This window comes from Chlorocebus sabaeus, chromosome 23 (genome assembly GCF_047675955.1).
Source record: "Chlorocebus sabaeus isolate Y175 chromosome 23, mChlSab1.0.hap1, whole genome shotgun sequence".
Lineage (NCBI taxonomy): Eukaryota > Metazoa > Chordata > Mammalia > Primates > Cercopithecidae > Chlorocebus > Chlorocebus sabaeus.
Genome location: NC_132926.1, coordinates 24782341 through 24808964, shown reverse-complemented (window position 1 = coordinate 24808964; position 26624 = coordinate 24782341). Strand labels below are relative to the sequence as shown.

The window sequence follows — 26624 nt, the reverse complement described above, 5'->3', positions numbered from 1 at the left end:
ACACAACAAAAAAAAGAATTTTAGACCAATATCCCTGATTAACATCAATGCAAAAATCCTCAATAAAATACTGGCAAACAGAACCCAGCAGCACATCAAAAAGCTTATCCACCACAATCAAGTTGACTTCATCCCTGGGAGGCAAGGCTGGTTCAATATATGCAAATCAATAAACGTAATCGATCACAAACAGAACCAAAGACAAAAACCACATGATTATTTCAATAGATGCAGAAAAGGCCTTCAACAAAATTCAACAGCCCTTCATGCTAAAAACTCTCAATAAACTAGGTATTGATGGGACATCTCAAAATAATAAGCTATTTATGAAAAACCCACAGTCAATACCATACTGAATGGGCAAAAACTGGAAGCATTTCCTTTGAAAATTGGCACAAAACAGGGATGCCCTCTGTCACCACTCCTATTCAACATAGTGTTGGAAGTTCTGGCCAGGGCAATCAGGCAAGAAAAAGAAATAAAGGATATTCAATTAGGAAAAGAAGAAGTCAAATTGTTCCTGTTTGCAGATGACATGATTGTATATTTACAAAACCCCATCGTCTCAGCCCAAAATCTCCTTAAGCTGATAAGCAACTCAGCAAAGTCTCAGGATACAAAATCAATGTGCAGAAATCACAAGCATTCCTATACACCAATAATACACAAATAGAGAGCCAAATCATGAGTGAATTCCTATTCACAATTGCTTCAAAGAGAATAAAATACCTAGGAATCCAACTTACAAGGGATCTGAAGGACCTCTTCAAGGAGAACTACAAATCACTGCTCAACGAAATAAAAGAGGGAGGACACAAACAAATGGAAGAACATTCCATGCTCATGGATAAGAAGAATCAACATTGTAAAAATGGCTACACTGCCCAAGGTAATTTATAGATTCAATGCCATCCCTATCAAGCTACCAATGACTTTCTTCACAGAATTGGAAAAAACTACTTTAAAGTTCATGTGGAACCAAAAAAGAGCCCACGTTGCCAAGACAATCCTAAGCCAAAAGAACAAAGCTAGAGGCATCACACTACCTGACTTCAAACTATACTACAAGGCTACAGTAACCAAAACAGCTGGGTACTAGTACCAAAACAGATATATAGTCCAATGGAACAGAACAGAGCCCTCTGAAATAATACCACAAACACAACATCTCTAATTCAATTTCTCTAGATCAGAGGGTCATAAGTACCTTTGAGGCCCATTACACATGGTACTCTACAGAAATGATTATTGACACTACCAAGGAGAACCCTGATAGAACATCAAGAAAGTCTGGAAGGATTACACCATTCATGATTCCACTGGTATTACAGAAAAATCTGTTAAAGCCATCAATCTCCAGATAATAAATTCCTACTGGAGAAAACCCTGTCCAGATGTTGTGCATGACTTCACAGGATTTACAACAGAGACAATCAAGGAAATCATGAAAGCGATTGTGAATATGACTTGGATCTTAGAGAAATTTAAGCACCAATAGATGCCACTCCAGAGCAACTAACAGAAGATGACTTAGAGATGAGTGCTTCAGAACCAGGGCCAGGCAATGAGGAAGAAGATGCAAAAGTAGCTGCATCAGAAAACAAATTGACATTAGACCATCTGGAAGAAGGGTTTTGATTCTTCAAGACTGCTTTTGACTTCTTTTCTGACATTGGACCCTTCTATGATACAGGCACTGAAACTAAAGCAAATGGTGGAAGAAGGATTGGTACCACATAGAAATACTTTTAGAAAAATGCAAAAGCAAAAAAAAAAAAAAGTCAGAAATTACAATGTAGTTTTGTAAAGTTACACCAAGTATGCATGTGTCTCCTACCTCTCCTTCCACCTCCTCCACCTTTCTGCCTCTGCCATCCCTGAGACGGCAAGACCAATCTGTCCTCTTCTTCTTTCTCCTCAACCTACTCAACATAGTTGACAAGGATGAAGACCATTATGATGATCTATTTCCACTTAACGAACAGTAAATATATTTTCTCTTCTGTATTCTCCTGCTCACTTTAAGAATATAGTATATGATATATATATAAAATATGTGTTAACAGTTTATGGTACCAGTAATGGTTCTGGTTAACAGTAAGCTACTAATAGCTAAGTTTTTTGGGAAGTCAAACTTGTATGAAGACTTTTGACTCCACTGATATCAGCACCTCTAACCCCCACATTTTCAATAGTCAACTGTGTTATTGCAATGTCAGTTTGTAATTCTACGTTTTGTTTTCTACATAATTTAAGAGACCAATGCATTTTTTAAAACAATTATTAGTTTACATTTTTGGACACAATGTACAAAGGTGCATTTTTTAACTTCAATAGCTGACAGCAGTGGGGATGGAGCTGTAAATGAGCAGAACTTTTGTGTTATTGAAGCTATTAAGACTGATATAAATTCACATTATAGTATTATAACTTTAGAATGTTAAATGTAATATTCACAGTAACTGCAAAGAAAATAGTTATGGAATTTACACAAAAGGAGATAAGGAAATTGAAATGTTTCACTATTTAAAAAATTAAATATAAGAGACAATGCAGAAAAAAGAAAAGAAGTTATAAGGCATATAAAAAAAACAAAAAATGACAGAAGTCCCTCCTTCTCAGTAATTACTTTAAATTTAAGTGCATTACATATTTCACTCAAAAGACAGTTTGGCAGAATAGATTTTTTAAAATGATCTAACCATATGCTGTCTATAAGAGACTCACTTTAGAATCCAAAGACATAAATAGGTTGAAAGTGAAAAGATATTTCATGCACATAGCAACCAAGAAGAGCAGGGATGGTAATATCAGACAAAATAGACTTTAAATTAAAAGAATCATAAGAGACAAAGGTATTATATATTAATAAGAGATTCAATACAGTAAAACATAACATAATAAACATTTACATACCTAATAACAGCTAATCAAAACATATGAAGCAAAAGGTGGCTGAACTGTAAGGAGAAATAGATATTTCTACAATGATAGAGACTTCAATATCTCACTCTCAATAATGGACCGAACAACCAGACATAAGGAAATAGAGGACTTGAACAACACAATAAATCAACTATACCTAATAGACATATAGGACACTCTACCAACAAGAGAATATATGTTTTTCTCAAGTACACATGGAACATTCTCCTGGATAGACTATAGCTTAGGCCACAAAGTCTCAACTGATTTTTAAAAGTTTCATACAAATAATCTTCCCCAATCACAATAGGGTGAAGTTAGAGCTCAAAAACAGAAGGGAAATTGGAAAATTCATATTGTCTAGAAACACAAAACTTACCAAGACTGAATCACACACACAAAAAAAATCTGAATAGACCTTATGACTTGTAAGGAGATTAAACCACCAATTGAAAACCTCCCAATAAAGAAAAGCTCTGGACCTGATGGTTTCACAGGTAAATTCCAAACATTTAAAGAATAATTAACACCAATTCTTCTCAAACTTTTATCAGACATTTAAAGAGAAGGGAACATTTCCTAACTCATTCTGTGAAGCCAGTATTGGCCTGATATCAGCAGGACAGTTCTCTGGGTGGCCTTGGACTGACACAGTTCTCCCTTCTTTCTTACTTGTAGTTCAATAATAACTATAAAATGTGCTGGGAGTGTAATATTCTGAGACAGAGAGGAACCAGTCAGAAATGCCCAGGTCCTGATCCAGTCCCCACCTCCGGAGACAAGATGCCCTTCAACACTTTCACTCCATGTCACGTCACCCCAGTATGTCATGTCACCCCAAGGAAATCAAACCCAGGGTGGGGTACATTCCAGGTTGCCTCAGTTGCAGTGCAAAAGGAGCACACACAGATGAGACTCCATGTACCTTGAGCAGCTTTTCTGAACTTTGGAAGACCAGATCATAATGAATGTGAGGCTTTTGTTGTCCCTTGCTGCTTTTCTGTAAGTAACAAGCCCACTTCATGTAATTTGTTATATGTGTGTGTTCTGTCTCATAAGACTCAGACAAGCTGGTAACTAGTGCAGTGAATCTGCTTCACAATGCTAAAGCCAGAGAAAGACACAAGAAACGTGCAGACCAATCTCCCTCAATAACTTTGATGCAAAAATTCAACAAAATACTATTAGCAGACAGAATTAAGAAGCATTTTTAAATGAGTATGTGCCATGTCTGTATTAATCCATTCTCACATTGCTATAAAAACTGGGAAAAGTTTCATGAGATTAGATTTGGCAATGATTTTTTGGATGTGGCACCAAAGGCACGGGCAACAACAACAAAAAAGACCAGTTGGACTTCACAAAAAGTAGGTTTCTGTGCCTCAAAGGACACTATTAAGAGAGTGAAAAGTCAACCTATGAAATGAGAGAAAATATTTGCAAATTATATGTCTACCTGAGACTGGGTAATTTATGAGGAAAAGAGGTTTAATCAGCTCCTGATTCCACAGGCTGTACAGGAAGCATGGCTAGGGAGGCCTCAGGAAACTTAGTCATGATGGAAGAAGAGGAGAAAGGAGGTTCATTTTACATGGCCAGAGTGGGAGGAAGAGAGAGAGAGGAGGGGGAAGTGCTACATACTTTTTTTTTTATTTTTGAGACGGAGTGTCGCTCTGTCACCAGACTGGAGTGCAGTGGCACAATCTCAGCTCACTGCAGCCTCCATTTTCCAGGTTCAAGTGATTCTCCTGCCTCAGCCTCCCAAGTTGCTGGGACTACAGGCATGTGCCACCACACCCAGCTAATTTTTGTATTTTTAGTAGAGACGGGGTTTCACCATGTTGGCCAGGATGATCTCATTCTCTTGACCTCATGATCCGCCTGCTTTGGCCTCCCTAAGTGCTGAGATTACAGGCATGAGTCTCATGAGAACTCACTATCATGAGAACAGGAAGGGGGAAGTCCACCCCCATGATCCAGTCACCTCCCACCAGGCCCCTTCTCCAACATTGGGGATTACAATTCAACTTGAGATTTGAATGGGAACACAAATTCAAACCATAGCAATGACCAAGTGGGACTTATTCCTGAAATTCAACGATGATTCAACATACAAAAAGAAAAATCAATGTGATATACTGCATTAACAGAATGAAGGGGAGAGAAAACAAATGGTCATCTCTATTGGTGGAGAAAAAGTATCTTACAAAATTCAACACCCTTTCATGGTAAAAACGGACTAGAAATAGAAAGTATCTCATCTCAAAATAATAAATGCCACATATGAAAAATCTACAGTAAACATAATACTTAGTGATGAAAAAGATCAAAAGCTTTTGTTTAGAATGAGGAACAAGGCAAGGATGCTTTGCTTGGTTTCACTTCTATTCAACATAATACTAGAAATGCTAGACAGAGCAATTAGGGAAAAAAAAAAATTAAAGGCACCCAAATTGGGAAGGAAGAAAAATGATCTCTGTTCACAGATGATACAGTCTTCTATGTAGAAAACCTTAAATATTTAACACAAAAAATGTTAGAACAAATTCAAATTAGCAGAATACAAAGTCAACACACACAAAAAGTGGCATCCCTGCACACTAACGAGGAACAATCTAATCTGAAGAGGCAGTTAAGAAAACTCCATTTCTGGTAGCATCAAAAATAATAAAATAGGAATTAACAAAGGAGGTAAAAGACATGCACAGTGAAAACTATAAAACACTGCTAAAAGAAATTAAACAGCACACAAATAAATGGAAAGGCACACCATGTGATAGGGTGTGGCTCTGTGTCGCCACCCAAATCTCATCTTGTAGCTCCCATAATTCCCATGTGTTGTAGGAGGGAGCCGGTGGGAGATGAATGAATTATGGGGGCAGGTCTTTCCCATGCTGTTCCTATGATAGTGAATGGGTCTCAGGAGATTTGATGGTTTTAAAATAATGTTTCTCTCACAAGCTCCCTCTTTGCCTGCTGCCATCCACATAAGATGTAACTTGCTCCTCCTTGCCTTCCGCCATGATTGTGAGGCCTCTCCAGCCATGTAGAATTGTAAGTCCAATTAAACTTCTTCCTTTTGTAAATTCCCATCTTGGGTATGTCTTTATCAACAGCATGAAAAGACACTAATACACCATGTTAATGAATTGGAAGACTTGATATTAAGATATCTATACTACCCAAGTCATCTACAGATTCAATGCAATCTCTGTAAAAATACCAGTGATGTTTTTGAAAATAGAAAAATCTATTCTAATATTCGTGTGGAATTTCAAGGGACTCTCAATAACCAAAACAATCTTGAAAAAGAACAAAATTGGGAGACTCACTTCCTGATATTAAAACTTTTTATAAAGCTACAGTATTAAAAACTGTGGTTCTGGCATAAAGACAGACATATAGACCAATGGAATAGAATACACACCCTAGAAAAATATCTTTGCACTTACGGTCAAATGATTTTCAACAAGGGTGCCAAGACCATTCAATAGGGAAATGACTGTCTTTTCAACAAATGGTGCTCAGAAATTGGATATCCACATGCAAAAGAATTCAATTGGACCCTTATCTAATACCATATATTAACATTAACACAAAATTGATTGAAGACTTAAATATAAGAACTAAAACAATACAATTCTTAGAAAATAACCAGGAAAAGTTTCATGAGATTAGATTTGGCAATGATTTTTTGGATGTGGCACCAAAGGCACAGGCAACAACAACAAAGACCAGTGGGACTTCACAAAAAGTAGGTTTCTGTGCCTCAAAGGACACTATTAAGAGAGTGAAAAGTCAACCTATAGAATGAGAGAAAATATTTGCAAATTATATGTTTAACAAGGGAGTGATATCCAGAATACACAGAGAACCACTGAAACTCAACAATCCAGTTCAAAAATGGACAAAGACCTTAAATAGATAATTCTCTAAAGAAGATATACAAATGACCAATAAGCACATAAAGACAAGTTCAACTAATAATAGGGAACTGCAAATTAAAACCACAGTAAGATATCATCTCACATCCACTAGGATGACTGTTACCAAAAAAAGAGAAAATAAATGTTGGTGAAGATGTGGAGAATTGTAACCCTTGTGCACCATTGGTGCAATACAAAATAGTACCACTGCTATGGAAAACAGCATGGCAGTTCCTCAGAAAACTTAGCAGGTTTATCATATGATCCAGCAATTCCACTTCTGGGTACACACACAGAAGGATTGAAAGCAGGGATTCGGATATACCCACATTCACGGCAGCATTATATAATGGCCAAAAGGTGGAAGTAACCCAAGAGTTCATTGATGGATGAATGGATAACAAAATGTGGTATATTCATATATACAATCAAATATTACTGAGCCACAAAAAGGAAGGAAATTTTTACATACACTACAACATGGATGAAACTTGAGGACATTAAGTCTAATAAGTGAGTCACAAAAGGACAAATACTGTGATTCCACTTGTACGAGATACCTAGAGTAGTCAATTTCACAGAGACAAAGAATGGTGGTTGCCAGGGGCTAGGGAGAGGGGAGTAAGGTATTTAATCAGTAGAGTTTCAGTTTTACAAGATGAAGAGTTCTGGAGATGGATGTCGATGAGGGTTGCATAATAACATGAATTTAGTATCACTGAACCATACAGTTAAAAATTTGAGATGGTAGATTTTATGCATATTTTACCACAATAAGAACAATGGAAAAAATCCATCATGACCACAGAGCTGAGGGAACTTAGGGAGTTATAGGAGGGATAAAATATTCACACATTGTGTTAGAATGTGAAGGAGAATATGGTGAATCTAATAATCACTAGCATTTATTGTGCTTTCTCCATGCCACCCATCAGAAAATGAGCTTTAAACACTTTAAACCTCACAAAAACTTGTAGAAGATAAGTACTATTATTTACTCCCATTTTACAGATGAAGATACTGAGGCACAAGTCTCACAGCTGATAAAGAATGAAGCTAGGATCCAAAGTCTAGTGAGTTTGGATCCAGGTCCAAGCTCTTCACCACTAAAATATGTAACAACATGTACAGTAACTCTATCCTATGGGATCCTAACAAGGCCAGATCAAAAATTTTGGAAGACCAAAGGAAAGAGAAAAATATTCCAGCGGGATAAGATTGACAGGGTGAGGCCTGTATCAGGGTGGTCTTCATGGAAGAGGTTTCATTTGAAAATAAACTTTAAAAAATGAGAATTTGAACTCATGGACATGGAGGGAGAAGCATGAGAGCACCAAGAGAAGTAATCTACCAACAACACATGGTGGCCCTGATCAACACGCAGTCTAGATTAGGTTAAACGCATTTCTGCCCCAAGCCCCACACTTCACTAGGCCCTAAAGGTCACAATAAGTTTATCAAAGAACAGTGGGCATCACTGTCACTCAGCATCTAATGCTCAGTGCTGGCTTAGTGCAATCTGTAATCCTAAACATCTACTCCGTGACACACCATTCAGGCCCCCATGAAATCTTTTTAATATCTCGTGTACATCCCTGAGACAAAATGCTACTGCATCCAAGCACAGCAAACGTCTGTGGATTGTGCCACCACCAATATCAGGCATGAGCACTCCCTGGAACTGTGGAGAAGTATGAGCTGTGGAGGCACTTGGGTAAGAGAAAAGACAAAGACAATCATATAAAGGAGAACTGAAAAAAAAAAAAAAAATCAACTTTCAACTTGAGGAATTTATTTAAAAGACTGTTAGGACAAGCCCAAGGAAATGGCATTAACTTAGCTGAAAATCTGGGGGTATTTTTTCTACCACATACAGCATGTAGTTTAAATTTGTTACTAGGAGACACAGTTATATCTGTGCCTAGAATTATGTCAATTTTTAGAAAAAGATTAAAATATTTTATGGATCTGCTAAAAGAGAACATCTGATGAAACATCAGATTTCACACTGAAACCACTTTCACATACTCAAAGGACTGTTGACAAAATGCTATTAAAGTAGATTTAGTTTGGAAAAAGTAAAAGATGCATTAAATAAGTAAAACAGGATCCGCAAAGAGTAAAATTGTGGGAAAAAATTTTAAAAAAGAAATAAAAGGAAATTGTGATCTTGGGAGAAAATGAAAATAATTTTGAATAAGCACCATCTATAGTTACTTAGTTTGAACTATTTTTTACTATTACCACAAAAAAAAGGAATCTACGCTTGTCTAATTTACTTTAACAACTGAAGTATTACAGGTTTTAGAAACTGCTTTCCCCAAACAAAAATGCATGTGAAATATACAACAAAAATGGCATTCCAATGAAATATAAAGAAACCGAAACAATAAAACAAAAATGTTTTACATGACTATGAAAGAGAAGATTCACATGCAAGTACTCCCAAACTAACTTGTTTATAAACCATTTTTTGACCATTACAGGTCAGGGTATAATCTTGATTGAATGAGGTCAGAACAAATTGAGGAAAATACTGCTTTTAAGAAAGTTTCCTTATAATATCTGAGAATTGAAAAACTTGAAAGAACAGTTCAAGAAATACTGTATGATCTAGATATTGCTTTAAGAGATAGGGAAAATTGTAATATAAGGAATATTTATACAATAAGGTGAAGATAATTTGTAATTTTCTGGGATACTGTTTATAGTAAGTCTCAGTAATTATCACTAGGTTCTTGGAAACTACAAGTTTAAGTGAAACTACACAAAAGCCATTTTTTTGTCCTCATCAACATTATAACAAAATGATGTAGAACCAATGACGACATTCGAGGACCTGTATATTTTACCTAAAGCTGCGGTTTCCAAGAACTTCTCCACAATGTTAATTGAGGGCTTTCTGTACATGTGGCCTCATTACAGGTGAATGTAGTAGGTAAAATGAATACTTAAATGTGACTATTTAGCCTACCACAGGCCTTTTAGATTCAGAAATGAACCTAAATGTTGCTTGACAATTCCATGTGCAACTCCTTATCAGAGCAGTTTCTCCAAATCAAAGTTGATTTGGAAAATAAATGCATAGAATCATGTAAATTGCAAATGTCTTTATTCAAACGTCACTGACACAAATAGAACACGCAGAAATATGCAATAATTAAATTCAGTGATCTTTGATATTTTTGCCAGCTTCTAGTCATAAAAACCATGACTTTAAATATACCTTATTTTGTGTTATAATGGTCTATTTTGTCAAGTTAGGAAGATAGAGCATCTTTTAAACACTTTATTGGTGTGATATGGAACTTTTATTTGGAGACATATGGTATGTGATACTTCTACCCCAGACCCTAGAAACTTTGGGAGGGGGCTGGCTCTCAACCTGCATTCAGCACCCCTAAAAAGAAGAAAGCCCACAGTGGGAAAGGGATAAAGACATATCTGTTTCCCCTCTATGCAAGGAGAAGAGTAAGCAGCCCCCAAAGCCAGTTCACTTCCCATATGGTTTGATTTACTCTTATTTTCTCCACCTGGGCTTCTTTCTGGGCTGAGTCCGGCGGGATGACAGATACATCACTGTCTGGCTAGCCCACAGCTTCCAGCAGAACAGGGATAGGGGAGGGTTTCTCTGGGAAAATACGCTGTGAGATGCTATCCAAGTGAAAAATATGCAGCCCCCAAACTCCACCTTCATTACCCAGAATAAAACCCAGGGATTTCTGCCTTTTGGAGTTTCAGACTGACAGGAAAAGAGGAAATCAAAGAGTCCCTGGTTGGAACTTTTCTAATAGGCTTTCTGTCAAGAAGCCAAACCCAGGAATGAGCTGGAGAAAGTAAACTGGGTTGAACTGTAATGGGGAGGGGGCTGACCGTAGGCAGGGCAGCCTGGGTGCAGCCTGTGTACTAGCTACCACATATTCTCATGTCATATCACTCCGCCCCTCCCTGAGGAGTAAATATCATCCCCATTTCATACACAAGGACTCAGACTCAGAACACAATAAAGGTCAAGCAACCACACTGCCCACTACCCTCCCCCTACCATCTCTCCCCTTCCCCCTCCCCACCTCCCGCTTTTCACAGACCAAGGCCTTCTATCATCCTTATAATGCCTTTTCCTCCTGGAAGCCTGGGTTCCAGTTGATCTGTGAAATATTCTCTAAGCACCTGTCTTTGACCTTCTTACCTCTTATCAAAATTATAATTCAATGTTAATTGTGTGATCATGTAATGAATACAGTCTAGGAGTATAGGGACTTCCTGTCTTGCTCACCATCATAGTGCCAGTGCCGTTCACAGCGGGTGACACATAAATGCTCCACGTATGTCATCTAAATGAATCCATATCTCCCTGTTTCCTTCCCCTAAAAAACAAAAAAAAGCCTTCCTTAAAACAGCAGCTGGCGTAAGAGAGGAAAGCGCTAACTCACTGACTGTAAGTATTATGGGTATACTATATTGGGCTGCAGAAAACAGGACTATGAAGGTAGGGTTGAGGCAGGAGGGACATGGACAAACACAGAAAGGGACAGAGTCAGGGCTGAGCATGAGGTTTCGTGGTGTTAATTTTCTCTTTTGGAACCCTTTTCAACCAAGAAGGCAGGCAGAAGAGAGTAACTGGTTAAGATCTGGGTTGTTGAAAACCCAGCTCTGCCAGGAACTAGCAAGTTCTTAATCTTTGAGCATCTTTTTTCTTATCTGCAAAATAATAGTCACAGTGATAATACCCGCTTCTTGGGTTGTTACAAGGAATGAATGATAGTATGTACGAATTGCTTTGGCGCGGTGCCCGGCACACCGTCCGTGATCAATAACTGGTGCTGATAGACAGAAAAGGGTTCGGTCAGCTGAAGGCACTTGTTCTTACCCTCTGCAGCCAGGTGTCACCGCCCCGTTTCCTCCTTTCCAACTCAGGTTTCCATTCAGGATTCCCCAGGGAAGGTGTAAGTATATCTTGGAAGATCTTGATCACCCGTAATCCCCATTCAGTCCAAAGCTATTTCCAACAGATTCAGGAATCAAAAAGCCTAGATGAGGAAGAAACAACCAGTTGGAGGGGATGATGGCAGAGCCCAGGAAGCCCAGAGATGGGAAAGGGTCGCACCTGAGACCAGTGGGGAGAAGATCAAGTTCCCCATCTCAGCCCCTCCTTGGCAAACTCTTTAGCTCTGAAGAACCCAGAGTTCACTCTCAGGACCTGAAGCCTGAGGCCAGGAGTCTCTGGATAGGTCTTCTATGTGTGCATCTCCCTCCCCAAAAGAGGGAAGACGAGCCTGTGGGAGGTCTTTACCGCCTGGGGTTGACTGGTTACTAAAACTGGACTCACCTGTGACATGAGGGATCTCCCAAACCTCAGCCCAGACCTGGATGCTTCTCTGTCCTTTCTCCTCCCTTGCAGAGGAGGATGTATAGGCAAACATATATACACACACACACACACACACACACACACACAGCACTGGGAGTCATGAAACTCACATCTCATTCCAGCTTTTCTTTTTCTCCATCTTTATAATGGGCATAGTACCCCAGATGATCTCTAAGGACTCCTCCTGCCCTGGCAGTTTGAGATCTTCTGCACTGGAACCATGGATGGGAACCACAGCTGCCTTGGGGGAGATGGCAAGGGAAGGGGAACCCAAAACCCTAAAAGGAAAGCTCTAACCTTAGGGGATCCATGAGCACTCACAAACTACAGGCACATATATATGTGTTTTGCCTTCTTCAGAAAACAGCGAGTCGTAGACAGCCTCAGATTCTCAAACTTCTGCTCTAAACTGGCAACATTTTTAAAGAGTTTATTTGGGAACTTTGGGGAACCCAGTACTCTCCTACTGTCTTGGTGAAAATGAGAGAGGATGCAGCCCTGTTTCCTAACGCTGGTGTAACAAATTACCACCAACTTAACAGCAACACAAACGTATTATCTTACCATTATGGACACCAAAAGACATAAGTCTCTTAGTCACCTGATGAGAATCAATGTGTCAGCAAAGCTGGTTCTTTCTGGAGCACCAGGGAACAATTCGCTTCTCACTGTTTCTTGCTTCTAGAGGCTGTTGGCTCTTGACCGCATCACTTCCACCCCCGCTTCCATCCTCACATGACCTTCCCTGCTAACTGCGACCCACCTGCCTTCCACTTATAAGGACCCTTGTGATTACATTGGGTCCACCTGGAAAACCCAGGGTACGCTCCCTGTCTCGGGATTCTTAACTTAATCACATCTACAAAATCTCTTTTACAATGTAAGGTGACACATCGACAGGTTTCAGGGATGAAGACAGGGGTGGGGAATGTGAATATTCAGCCTACCAGAAGCCTTTTGAATAGTCACATCCTTTAACCCAGCAATTCCACTTGCAGAGTTTATCCTACAGGTTAAACTGTATAAAGAAGTAATGTCCACACAACAGAATGTATAATATTTAAACCTGGAAACAAGCTGTTCTACTGATAATCAGTAGAAACGTAACGAAATAAGCTAGGAATATTTATACATTAGCATATTCCAAAAAGATGCAGTATTCTAAACATAAGTATATTCATATGTATAATATGAAAAAGTCTCTAAGTCAGTTGCTAGGAGAAAAGCAACCTGAAATAAAAGCTGTATAATGTGACTCCGTGTTGTGGTATGTATATGTAATTTCTGGATGGATATCACAGAATCTGTTAATGGTGGTGACTACCTCTTGTGTGTAGGATAGCCAGGATACTTTTATCCTTCATTTTACACCCTTCTGAACTGCACTTCATGTATTTTTTTAACCAATTATAACATACCATTTTAAAATTTTATGATTTGGCTGGGTGCCGTGGTTCATGCCTGTAATCCCAGCACTTTGGGAGGCTGAGGTGGGCATATTACTTGAGGCCAGGAGTTTGAGACCAGCCTGGCCAACATGACAAAACGCGTCTCTACGAAAAATGCAAAAATTATCCGGGCGTGGTGGCACGTGCCTATAAACCCAGCTCGTAGGAAGGTTGAAGCAGAAGAATCACTTGAACCTGGGAGGCAGAGGTCGCGGTGAGCCAAGATTGCGCCACTGCACTCCAGCCTGGGCCACAGAGGGAAACTGTGTCTCAAAAAATAAACAAACAAATAAAAAAGTCTTGCCGAATTTCTTTTGGTCATTCTGAGAGCTGGAAATGTTCCATCTCTTACATGAATGGTAGTTACAAGGGTGTATGCATACATGAAAACCCACTATCTTCGCACTTAACATTTGTGCACTATTCTCTGTGAAGTTCTGCCTTAATAAAAAATATACATTCAAAAATATAGGATGTTTTCCCCCCTTTGGCCAAAAGTCAAGGGTTATTGACTTGTATCCTTCTGAAATTCAGTGCAAAAGTGGTGTGTGCCTCTCTCTGGGCAAGTGTTGACCCCTTTTGTTGGATTCTTAAAGGAATTTGGAGCTCCTAAAAAGTTAAAAATTACCAATGAAGACCTTCCCTAATATAAAGACCACTTACTCCTGGTTCTGTTGGGGTTTGACTGAAGGTCAGACTTCTCTGTCAGAACAGGATTGCCAGAAATGCAGGCCTTGAGATAGGTAGGCACCAACGTAGTTAATGGGCTGGCTACAGAACAAACAGCTACATTTTTCTTTGGGGAGCAACATGCAGATAATTATCACCACTTAAGCTTTAGTGCATCTGTTTAAAAAGGCGTGGCTTTTTATTGGCCCAGCGCCTTTGTGTGCTGCCAATCCCGAGGTGGGCGGCTGTGTCCACACCCTGGTGGGCGGAGCTCTTCCCAGCCCTGCAGGCCTTTGCCCATCAGGACATCTGGCCTCGCACTGGCTCCGCGGAGGTCCTTGGTAGTAGAGGGGCAGCTTAACCCTCTGCCTCCCCTGACAAGCCTGAAGAAAGCTTAATCCATGCTCTGGATTCCTCTGGGGTCCCTTATCTAGGCCTGGCCTGCGAACCAGAATTTCCAGTGTGACTGTGTTGGCAGAGAGTTAATGAGCAGCCGAGGAGGATGTGGCTGTCGCTGCTGTAGACTTGCCCAAGAGGGCAGGACAAAAGAACGCCAGGTCCTTAGTCTCTCTGCTTGGAACGAGGCAGGTGGGTAGGGTGCATCTCAGGAAGTGGAGGCCAGACATGAGATTGGAGGCCTCAAGGGAAGGGAATCCGGAAACTGAAACCCTAACCCCATATATAGAGTTTATAAGGACGGATACCAGCCCCTGGGCTACATCAATGTTTTACATAAAAGAAGGAGCTCTGAAGCCAGGCTCAGCCAATTTGTAGCTGTGTGGTCCCCGGCAAGGTGCATATCTTCTCTCTGTGTTAGGATCCTCCTCCATAATATTCATAACAGTAGTACTACCCCCCAATATCCAGTTTAACTTCTAAGCCTAGCCCTCCAATTCTTTTTAAAGATTGAAATATAATCCACGTACCATGAAATTTATCCTTTTAAAGTGTACAATTCAGTGGTTTTTAGTATCTTCACAAAGTTGTGCAACAATTTCCACTAATTCCAGAACATTTTTTATTTTATTTTATTTTGAGATGGAGTCTCCCACTGTCACCCAGGCTGGAGTGCAGTGGTGTGATCTCAGCTCACAGCCACCTCTGCCTCCCGGGTTCAAGCGATTCCCCTGCCTCAGCCTCCCAAGTAGCTGGGATTACAGGCACCCACCACCATGCCTGGCTAATTTTTTGTATTTTTAGTACAGACGGGGTTTCACTATGTTGGCCAGGCTGGTCTTGAACTCCTGACCTCGTGATCCGCCCACCTCGGCCTCCCAAAGTGCTGGGATTACAGGCTTGAGCCACCGTGTCCAGCCCAGAACACTTTTATCATTCCAAAACCAAGGGTGCCCCCTTGCAGTCACTCTCCATTCTCCACTCCCCTCAGCCCCTGGAGTCATTCATTTACTTTTTGCCTTTGTTGATTTTCCTTTTCTGGAGATTTCATAGAAATGAAATCATAGATGTGGCCTTCTGTGTCTGGTGTCTTCCACTTCGCATAGTGCTTTCAAGGCTCAAACATGTTGTCTCCCATGTGCGTCTCGGTACTTCATTGCTTTCTATGGCTGCCGTGGTATGGATATGCCACATTTTGTTTATTCATTCATCAGTTAACAGATTTTTGGGATGTTCTCATTTTTTGGCTCTTATGAATAATGCTGCTATGAACCAACAATCAGGTACAAGTTTTTGTGTGGACATAGGTTTTCATTCATTTAAGTGTATAGTCGGGTTGGATAATTTTATCTTATACTATTTTCCCCTTCTGCATCATAAGGACCTTCTTTCTGTCCCTCAAGCAAACCAAGCTTACTCCCACCTCAGGGCCTTCGGCCTAGCTGTCCTTTCTGTCTGGAAGGCTATTCCCCCAGATTGCTGCATACAGTTCACTCCTTATCAGTCAGATCTCAGTTTAAATATCGGGGCCTCAGTGAGTCCTTCCCAGACCATTTTATTCATTCTCTGACCTTTACCCTATTTTATTTTCTCTATATACACTATTACACTCTGATCTGTTTTTTTATTTCTTTACTTGTGTCATATCTACCCCTTCTATTAATAGAACTGAGCTCCACGAGAGCAGGTATCTTGTCTATTATGACATTAGCTATACCTGGCTGCTAGAACAGCACATGGCATGTAGTAAGCCTGTATTAAACATTAGCTGTTATTCATACCTCACAGCACACTTAGAAAGTAGGTACCATTATTATGCACGTGTTACAAATGAAGAAACTGAGACTCAAAGGAATTAAGTGACTTGGCCAAAATTATGCAAGTGGGAAGTGTCATAGCCTGGGTTTGGTGCCAGGACTGTCTGGCTCAAAAGCCGGTACTCCTTGTACGATGCTGTACTGCTTATTTCAGCTCTTTCTTCCAGATCGATCTAGCCTCACAAATTGTCAATTCCAACAAGGATTCCTCTGGGCTTAGGAGACAGGGAGAAGAAACAGAAATGTGGATATTGTCTGATCCGGTAGCACCCAGAGGCCTGGCCCTGGAGCTGGTGGGGGAGGGAGGATAGGAGCTCTCACCTCCTGAGAGCTTTGGCTGGAAAACAGGCCTCCCCAGAGCTGCAAGCCAAGGCCCGGCCTCCCTCCAGCAAGGCCCTGTGAGCCCCGGCAGGCAGCAGGCGCTCTCACACAGCAGGCCTCCGGTACCATGTATATTCAGGCGGACTCCCTTTTATGCAAAACTCCAACAGGCATACTGATAACTAACTTCATGCATGGTGCTGTTCTAAATACTTTTCGTGTATTAACTCACTGGCTCCCCAGACTAGCATCATGAGGTGTGTATCATATTACCTCATGTAACTGATGAGGAGACTGAGGCCCGGGATGGTTAAGCAAACTGCTCAAGGTCACAAGGCTAAAGAATGGTGGAGGCAAGATATAAACTCAGGTTATCTGACTTGAGTTTCCTTCTTGTACTTGCCACTCTACCCTGCATTTCAGCAATGGATTTGAGAATAAGTCTTCATTTACAAAAGTATTTACCACTGGATAGCTATGTGACCTAAGCTCTAAACCCAAAGCTTTCTGGCCCTTAATTGCCTTATGTGCATAAATGGACAAGAATCAGCTTCTCTTCCATGTGTGTTCTTTAGAAAAAGATGCTAATATGTATTATGGCGGGGGGCAGGGTTAAGCTAAATTAGGTGGAACTCTTTGCAGCAGGATTTATCAGTGCCTTTAATATGCTAATGTACAATGGAACTCTTCAAGAGAGGGGTTGAGGACGTAGCATTTCTCAAACTTTATTGAACACAGAACAATGTGGAATAGTATCCCATGGAACGTAGATTGGTAAAGTCATTTTAAAAGCTTATTTGGGCTAGGCACAGTGGTTAATGCCTGTAATCTCAGCACTTTGGGAGGCTGAGACAGGAAGATCACTTGTGCCCGGGAGTTCAACACTAGCCTGGGCAACATAGCAAGACCCTGTCTCTTCAAAAAATTAATTTTAAAAAAATTAGCCAGGTGTAGGGGCAATCACCTATAGTCCCAGCTACTTGGGAGACTGAGGCAGAAGGATCACTTGAGCCCAGGAGTTAGAGGCTGTAGTGAGCTATGACTGCCCCACTGTACTCTAGCCTGGGCAATATAGCAAGACCCAGTCTAAATATTAAAATAAAAATAGCTTGTTTGCAGGAAAAAAGTCATTTTTCCTGAGATCAGACAGAATTCTCTTCCTTTGCCCTATTTTCACATGCTAGGAAAAGAGGAACTCATGAACAGTCATCCACTCCTTCAAGTCTGCAGGGACTTTTGGTTAGCATGGAGATAAGGAAAGGGAACTCATTTGCTGAGCACCTACTATATACCAGCTCTGTGATCATGGCTTAGATTGTTTTTCATGATTCTCAAAACAGCCATTTGAAGCAGGCTTTATTTGAAGAAGGTGGGATAATGTTGCAGCTGAAAATGTAGGCTTTGGAGTCTGATAAACGTGAGTTTGCATCTTAGCTATGTTACTTGTTAGCTATAACTGTGTGAACTTGGGCAAGCCGCTTAACTGTTCTACGCTTCAGTTTTCTCCTTGGCAAAGTGGATAATACAATGTCTACCTAATATTGTTATCATGAGGCTTTGCAGATATAATGCACGAGAGGCACTTACTTAGCATCTGCACATAGGAAGTATACAGTAAGAAATCACTTTATTATTATCATTATCCTCATCATTATTTGTGTTTTACAGAGCATACAGCAGAGACCCAGAAAGGGTAAGTAACTTGCCTAACGCCACACAGCTATTGTGTGTGGCCGAATTGAGATCCATACAGAACCCCAAACCTGCTCTTTCTCTCCAGGATCCCTGAAGGAGGCTAAGCCCATTTTATTTGAACTTGCAAAGAAAACCTCTCTTCCTCTCCACGCCTCACATCACATGCCACTCGGGAGTGACTGGGAATTTCCCCTTAGAACGCAAACCCTACCACCCATGCATAAGCGTCAGACCCACTTGACAACAGCATGCCCATGACCCAAGGCCCTGACAAATGGGCCTGGAGAACTGAGAAGGTCCTGAGCCTATGCGCCTCCCTTTATGAGCCTCTCTCTATACAGGGAGCATCCATGGCCAGTGCACATGTTATATGTAGAGGAAGCCACATGGCCCCGGCTGTCGACCTGGGATCTTCCAAGTCCTAGCGTACGTGGGGGATGCCTCTGTGGCTGTCACAGGGAAGGGGCAGCAGGGAGACAACATGGAGGCCAGGGAGGCAAGGTTCTAGGTTCTGGGGCTGAGTCAATGAAAGCAGTTGCTCTTGAAAGCAGTTTGTATGTTGTCCTTCCATGTAACTTTCTATTTGAAAAAGAGGCTTGCTGTCTACCCCCATACCACCACCAAAAAAAAAAAAAAGGTTTTAAACACCACTGATCTAGTTCTTCATTTCCACTGTGCATATTGGGAAGACAGGCCCAGGTGGGAAGGAACTGCCGCAGGTCCCAGTGTGTTAGTGACAGAACAGGGAGTGGACCTGACATCTCCTGTCTCTTTTTATACCAGCCTGTCAAACAGCAGAGTCGGAGGTGGTTGTTTTTGTTTTGTTTCGGGTTTTTGTTTCTTTGTTTTTTTTTTTTTTTTTTGAGATGGAGTCTCGCTCTCTGTCACCTAGTCTGGAGTGCAGTGGTGCGATCTCCGCTCACTGCAAGCTCCGCCTCCCAGGTTCAGGCCATTCTCCTGCGTCAGCCTCCCAAGTAGCTGGGAGGACAGGTGCCTGCCCCCAGGCCCAGCTAATCTTTTCTATTTTTAGTAGAGACGGAGTTTCACCATGTTAGCCAGAATGGTCTTGATCTCCTGACCTTGTGATCCACCCGCCTCGGCCTCACAAAGTGCTGGGATTACAGGAGTGAGCCACCACGCCCGGCCGTTTTGTTTGTTTATTTGTTTTTAACTGAAAGGGAAAACAGAACCTAAGTTTGTTGTTCATGTTCAAGTTAACTTTAGAATCAGTCTTCCCTCTGGCCACACTCAAAGCTCACTGTGTTCCAACCCTCCCTGTTCCCGTATACCAAATGCTGTGGGTCCACACAGGCCCAGGGGATGAGCGTAACTACAGTCCTCCTCAATCCTCCACCAGGAGGTTTCTGCCCTCACTGTTGCCAGTGAGAAGCAAACGGTAGGGAACAAGGAAGACAGAGTGGCAGGTGCTTTGAGAACCTGCTTGAATCCCAGCTTAGCTACTTATTCTCCATGGGAACCTGAGCAAGTCACTTAACCTCACAAAGTCTCACTACATCGGCTGTAAACTTTGGGTAACTTTATGAAGTTACCATGAAGGTATCCTAACATGGGGTTGCTGTAAGGCTCAGAGGCAATACACATAAAGAACCTGCAACACGGAAGTTGTGCAACAAGTAATAGTTCATATCAATATTATTGTTTTAACTACAGCTGGTTTTCGACAAGATCTGAAGTTCTTATACATACTTTAAGTGCATTAGGCTCTCTGCACACCCACATCAAGGCCAAGCAATGCTGCACTTCCTCATACATGCATTGGCCTGAGCCCTGCCCTCTGCGGTAATTTGACAGTCTTCCACCTGTAGGCAGATGTTCTGATGGGAGAATTCCACAGATGCAGTTGGATCAGCCTGAGAAGAAACTGGCTCTGGAATTAGTCTGCTGCTGGGTTTCATTATGGCTCCACTATTTAATAGAAGACAAGTTTCTCAACCTCCCTGAGCCTCAGTTTTCTCATCTCTAAAATGCAAATAATAGCAGTCCCTAATTGCCAGGCTTGTTTTGAGGATTAAATGGGATAATACCTGTGAAAACCTCAGTGCCTTAACTCATCTTTAAAAAATAGCTAAAAACTATTAACTCATGACTTGTCCTAAAGTCTGTCCTTTCTTCTCAGAAAGAAAGCAAAGAAACAGGCTGAGTGCAGTGGCTCACGCCTGTAATCCTAGCACTTTGGGAGGCTGAGGCGGGTGGATCACTTGAGGTCGGGAATTTGAGACCAGCCTGGCCAACATGGTATAACCCTGTCTCTATTAAAAGTATAAAAATTAGCTGGGCATGGTGGCACACGCCTGTAATCCCAGCTACTCTGGAGGCTGAGGTGAGAGAATTGCTTGAGCCTGGGGATTGGAGGTTACAGTGAGCTGAGATCATGCCACTGCACTCCAGCCTGGGTGATAGAGTGAGACCCTGTCTCAAAAAAAAAAAAAAAGAAAAAAGAAAAGAAAGAGGAAAGAAAGAAAGAAAGAAAGAAAGAAAGAAAGAAAGAAAGAAAGAAAGAAAGAAAGAAAGAAAGAAAGAAAGAAGCAAAGAGAGAGATAAAAGTACTGGGTTGGGATTCCAGTGACTTTGAGTCAAGTACTGATTCGGCCACAAATTAACTGAGTGATGTTGGACATGACCTTGCCCCTCTCTGTATGTCAGTTTCCCCACAGTTTCAAACCAGCAGGGTTGGATTAGGTGAGCTTCTTCAACTCTGACTCTGGAGAAGGGCTGATGAGAAGGTTATATAGCTGCCCGCTGTTGAGTCTGGATGGCCCCAGTCTTCCCATACAGAGGAGGATCAGGAAGGGGACTAATCCTCAAACCAGTGGCCTCATCAAACCAGTGCCTTAGTTAAGGGAACTGCTGTGGGAATGCACAATCCCAGCTTGAAATTCTCTGTCACTGTGTGTGAGCTTATGAAAGTCACTTCACCTCTCTGAGCCTCAGTTCCTTCGTCTGTAAGATGGGATTTAAAGTGGTGCCAGAGTAAAGAATTGTAAGAGCACATGAGGTAACGTCTGCTAAGTGCTTAGCACACAGAACTCGGTAGAGTGTAGGTTAGTAATCATTATTGATGCCAGTGGACCCCATCGTTGGGCATGGTGTTCTTCTTAGAAGCAGAGCAAGTACACGTGTCCATTCCAAGCCTTATTTCTGATGCCAGCAAAGCTGTTTATGAGGACAGCAGCCATCCCAGGGACACACCTGAAAAGGGGTGGGCCAGCCTCTGCATGCTGACCATCCAGATTCCATGACTGCCCATCAGCCTGAAGGAGGTGATAACCATCTGTCTCTCCCCACCCTGCCCAGAAGACCAGCTCGGCAGGACTGGGAAGGACTTTAGACTACATCTTGCGCAGTCCTCTTACCCAGGTAGGATGTAAGGAGAAGAGATAACCTATCCAGGTCTCACTAGACCTAGGACTGCACGGCAGTATGTGTAGTATTGAAAGAAGTATTTGGATTTGATGCTTAGTTTCTCAACTTGCAGGCTAAGAGTCCTCACAGGACTTCAGTTTCCTCATCTGGACAATAGGCTTAATAACAGAGTCTCTTACCAGGGTTGTTGCAAAGATTAAATGAAGGTTAAACATAATGTGGGCCACAGACGTCATGTCTGTCCTCTCTATTCCTGCTGTAGTGCCCTTTGACTGTAGCACACTGGAAAGATGCAAAACACTGATTTTTGGATTTCCTTTCCATTGTGAAGCTGTATGGAGACGCAGAGTTGGTCTGGGTGCTATTGTGCTGAACTCCTATAACCTCGATAGGGAAGGTACCAGGTTCACGAGGCTGAAGAAGAGACCCAGAGCCAGAAAATGAGAGTTGGGGTTTGATTGGCGGCTTGCATATGGGGAAGCAAGTCCAGTGGTGGCGAGCTGGACAGAAAAACCCACCCACTGACGACAGGCTAGGACAGATAAGGACACAACATCATCCTTACCTACAGAAAAGGTCCACTGGTGACAGGCTGGACACCATGTCCTCCTTACCTACAGTCCAGCCGCAGTGGGCTGGACAAGATAACCCAGGGATGAAGGGCTGGCAGGAAAACCACAACCAATTACAAACCGCATGCAGTTTATATTCCATCTTCACTTAACACCCTCCCCTTCATGACCTCCAACTGGCAGCCTTCATCCAACTCGAAAGTCAGGGCTTCAATCTTCTGTACAGCCCATATTCCATGGGACAGACCGGGGGCTCAGATGTTCCTCGTAGACAAGGAACAAGTCTCCAGGTTGGCCACTCCCGGATTCCAGACCTTGGAACACACATTCAGGTGTGTCTGTCATACAAGGTCATTGTAAGCATATGCTTAAGTTATTGCTACCAGGTGCATTTACCCTACAGGTGCCAGTCTGAAAAACTGATTGGGGCCCTGACTGCCTCTCTGTTGCTCTGTGACCCTCCGCTGGTCACTTTCCCTCTGGCATTCAGTTTCTTTTTTTTTTTTTTTAAGACAGAGTCTTGCACTCTCACCTGGGCTGGGGTGCAAAGGTATGATCTTGGCTCTCTGTAACCTCCGCTTCCCGAGTTTATGCGATTCTCTTGCCTCAGCCTCCCAAGTAACTGGGATTACAGGCACACACCACCACACCCAGCTAATTTTTTGTATTTTCAGTAGAGACAGGGTTTCACTATGTTGACCAGACTGGTCTCGAACTCCTGACCTCGTGATCTGCCCACCTCAGCCTCCCAAAGTGTCGGAATTAAAGGCGTAAGCCAACACATCTGGCCAGTTTCTTCTATTAACAGCACTGCCCAATAGAAACTTAACATGAGCCACATATGTAATTTTAAATAGTTTAGTAGCCACTTTATAAAGAGTGAAAAGAATAGGAAAAATAATTTAATAATGTTTTTACTTAGCCCGATAATCCAAAATATTATCATTTCAACATGTAATCAATATTTAAAAATCATTAATGAGATTTTCCTTTTTCCTTCTTACTAAGTTTTTGAAATCTGAGTGGTTCTCAATCCAGCATGATTTTGGCAATTGTCTGGGGGTGTTTGGGGCTGTCAAAACTGGGGTGGGCGTCGGGGTGCAGGGGTGTGCATTGCTGGCATCTGGAGGGTAAAGGCCAGGGGCGCTGCTAAACATTCTACGAGCACAGGACAGCCCCTGCCACAAACAACAATCTGGTCCAAAATGCTAAGTGAGCCTGTTTTCTACTTACAGCACATCACGATTCAGATTAGGGGCTAATCGAGTTCTCAGAAGCCACATGCAGCTGGTAGCTACCATATTGGACGGCACAGCTCTATAACCTAAAATGTCTGGACATGCACTTGGGAAAGCAAATTTTTAAAAACTTGGGTTTTGGTGAATTTGTTTTCCTACTCATCCTGGAATAACTGACCAAAAGAGCTGTGGCTGGGTCACCAGTCGCTGGCTGGCTAAGGGCAGAACCCATCTGTCCCTAGCTGGTTAGACCCTTCTTAAGCCACGCGCCCTCCCCAGCGAGACTGAGCCTGGAACAGACAGTGAACCCTGTTGTTCTTTTCTGGGGAGACAATGCTGCAGGCCCTGCTACCTGCCTGACAGGGCCATTGTGGCTGGAGGAGAAAAGGGCTTTGTCAGGACAGCAGCCGAGGAGCCTGCAATTCAATGGGGCCCTTTATGTCTGTATTGGTGAGATGCTCTGATGCCAGCCCTGTTGAGGCCCAGCCCCCTTCTAGAACAGATGGGGAGCCTGAGGCCCAGTGAGGGTGTGGAAGTCCCTGCAGTGGATCCTGGCCTCCTTCACCTCGTGCCACTGCCCTAAAACATGAGATTCCCCTGACTCTGAAAAGGCCCGTCTCGAAACACAGGATAAGCTCAATATTGCCCTTAACCCCTGACGAGGAGGCCCCTGCCCTGACCCTAAAATTTAGAGGTTCCACAAATCACAAACACACACAAAAATAAATGTATTAAAGAACATATATGTGCATCTGTCTTTCAGGATCTGGGCTCAGCTCTGGCAACTACAATCCGAAACATCCTCTCTTGTGATTTAAAAAGTCAGGCCACCAAGAGACACCACTATTTAAAGTGTTCTCAACATACACACATGTACGCGCACACACGCACAATATAACTAAGCGAGGTGATCGATGTGTTAATTAGCTTAATTGCTGTATCATTTCACGACATACACCTATATCAAATCATTACGTTGTACATCTTAAATATATATAATTTTCATTTGTCAGTCATACTTCAATAATGCAAGGAAGAAAAAAGATAGGATAGGACCAGAGGGAAATACTCCACATGTCTCACCTTATGTCCTTGGAACAAAAGCAATCAAGTTTGAATGCAGTGAGGGTTTGAGGGCTGTACCACGCCGGGTTCAGTGCTGACTCTGTTTTATAGCACAAGGAGGAGCTGAACAGCAGAAATGCTTAGGGAAGAGAAAGAGAAGTTGAATTCTCTTGTCACATTCTCCCTTGCAGGTAGCATGGATGCATATATTTTTTCATCATGAAGTATCACTTCCGAATAGGGCCAATCATCCAGTGTCTTGCTGCTCTGTGTTCAAATTCATACAGTCTTGGAGGTGTTCACCTCTACTTGAACGGTGGTACCATACACCTCCAAAGTTACAGGCGGGCCTGGGCACACTCACCGGCAGACTTAGATACATTCGTTGGCAACAGCTATGATTTCCGTCAACTAAAGAAAAGAAAATCAAGCTTTTAAAATTTAAAAAATTCCTTAAGGAATTAAATTTTAAGTTAGTTTTATTCAGAAGTCTTACTGAGGGTCTGTAATCCCAGCACTTTGGGAGGCTGAGGCGGGTGGATCATCTGAGGTCAGGAGTTCGAGATCAGCCTGGCTAACATGGTGAAACCCTGTCTCTACTAAAAATACAAAAATTAATGGGTGTGGTGGTAGGTGCCTGTCATCCCAGCTACTCCGGAAGCTGAGGTGGGAGAATCTCTTGAACATGGGAGGCGGATGCTGCAGTGAGCGGAGATCTGGCCACTGCACTCCAGCCAGGGCGACAGAACGAGACTCTGTCTCAAAACAAATAAAATAAAATAAATCTTACTGAGGACTAGAGACTGAAGACAAAAGTCTGGGAGGAGTCTTTCAGAGAGGTCTTGTCCCACTGCTCTGAAACAGTGTTTTAGCTCATGGCTGATATACAGGTAGCGGAAGTGCAGTGTGTGCTCAAACATTACATCAAACTTGCTCAGAAGTTACAGTAAAGCAGAATCACGTGAAAGTCTGGGTGCAAGAGTATATCTGGTTATAGATGACAGAGGCATAGTCACTAACCTTGTCAAACTTTGTCCTAAGTGTAGGAATAGGCAAGGTCTAGGGTCATTGATCTTTGAAGAAATATAGTGTCTCAGACAAGAGATGCGGGGGCCTTGTGCTCTCTCCTGTTTTGTTTTCAAAGCATTTTTCCAGAGAGGTGCACATCATTAGAGAATCAAGGACTTGTGAAATTATGTGGCAAGTAAAATGAGCAAACGTGGCCTGTTACATTCGCTGTGTCTCACATTTCCCTTTCTCTTTTAACCTCTCCTCTCCCCAACCCGATCCCGACCCCTTGGAGAAGGGGCTGTTGCATTTGACAAAGAAATTGATCCTTATGCAGAGTAAGCAACTTGTTCAAAGTCGTCCAGCAAGTTAGGGGAAGCCCCATGCTGGAAGAACCCATCCTTGGAGGCCCAGCTAGAAGTCCGCAAGTAGACAGTGGAGGGTAGTAGCTAGGAGGACAGAGTTGGGGGTCAGAGCAGCTCTGTTTATACCTGGCACCCTCATTCACTCACTAACTGTGCAACCTTGGGAGCAAGTGTCTTGGAGTATTTAAAGTATAGTTTTTTCGTTAACATTAAGGGAAGCTGGTGACAGGTACATGCAAACTCTCTATACTATTTTCGTAACTCTTCTATAAGTCTAAAATTATCTCATGATAAAATGTTTTAAAATAACAGTTTCCTCTCATCTGTAGCATGGAAAGAGTAAGGATATCTGTCTCCTAGGAGGCTTCGATGAGACAGTCCCTGGAAAGGGGTTAGCACGGTGTCTGGCCCATGCTGACGACTC

The 26624-nt window shown here is 42.1% G+C and overlaps 1 long non-coding RNA gene across 1 annotated transcript in view; it reads right to left on the bottom strand.

Moving 5' to 3' along the window:
- Positions 1–10034: 10034 nt before the first annotated feature.
- LOC103244868 (uncharacterized) overlaps positions 10035–26624 on the bottom strand; it is a 17717-nt gene continuing 1127 nt past the window's right edge. Inside the window, exons 2-4 of the long non-coding RNA XR_501765.3 lie at positions 24846–25238; positions 11722–11881; positions 10035–11218 (exon numbers count right to left, since the gene is read on the bottom strand). This is a non-coding gene — a long non-coding RNA (uncharacterized lncRNA). The remainder of the gene's footprint in view (positions 11219–11721; positions 11882–24845; positions 25239–26624) is intronic.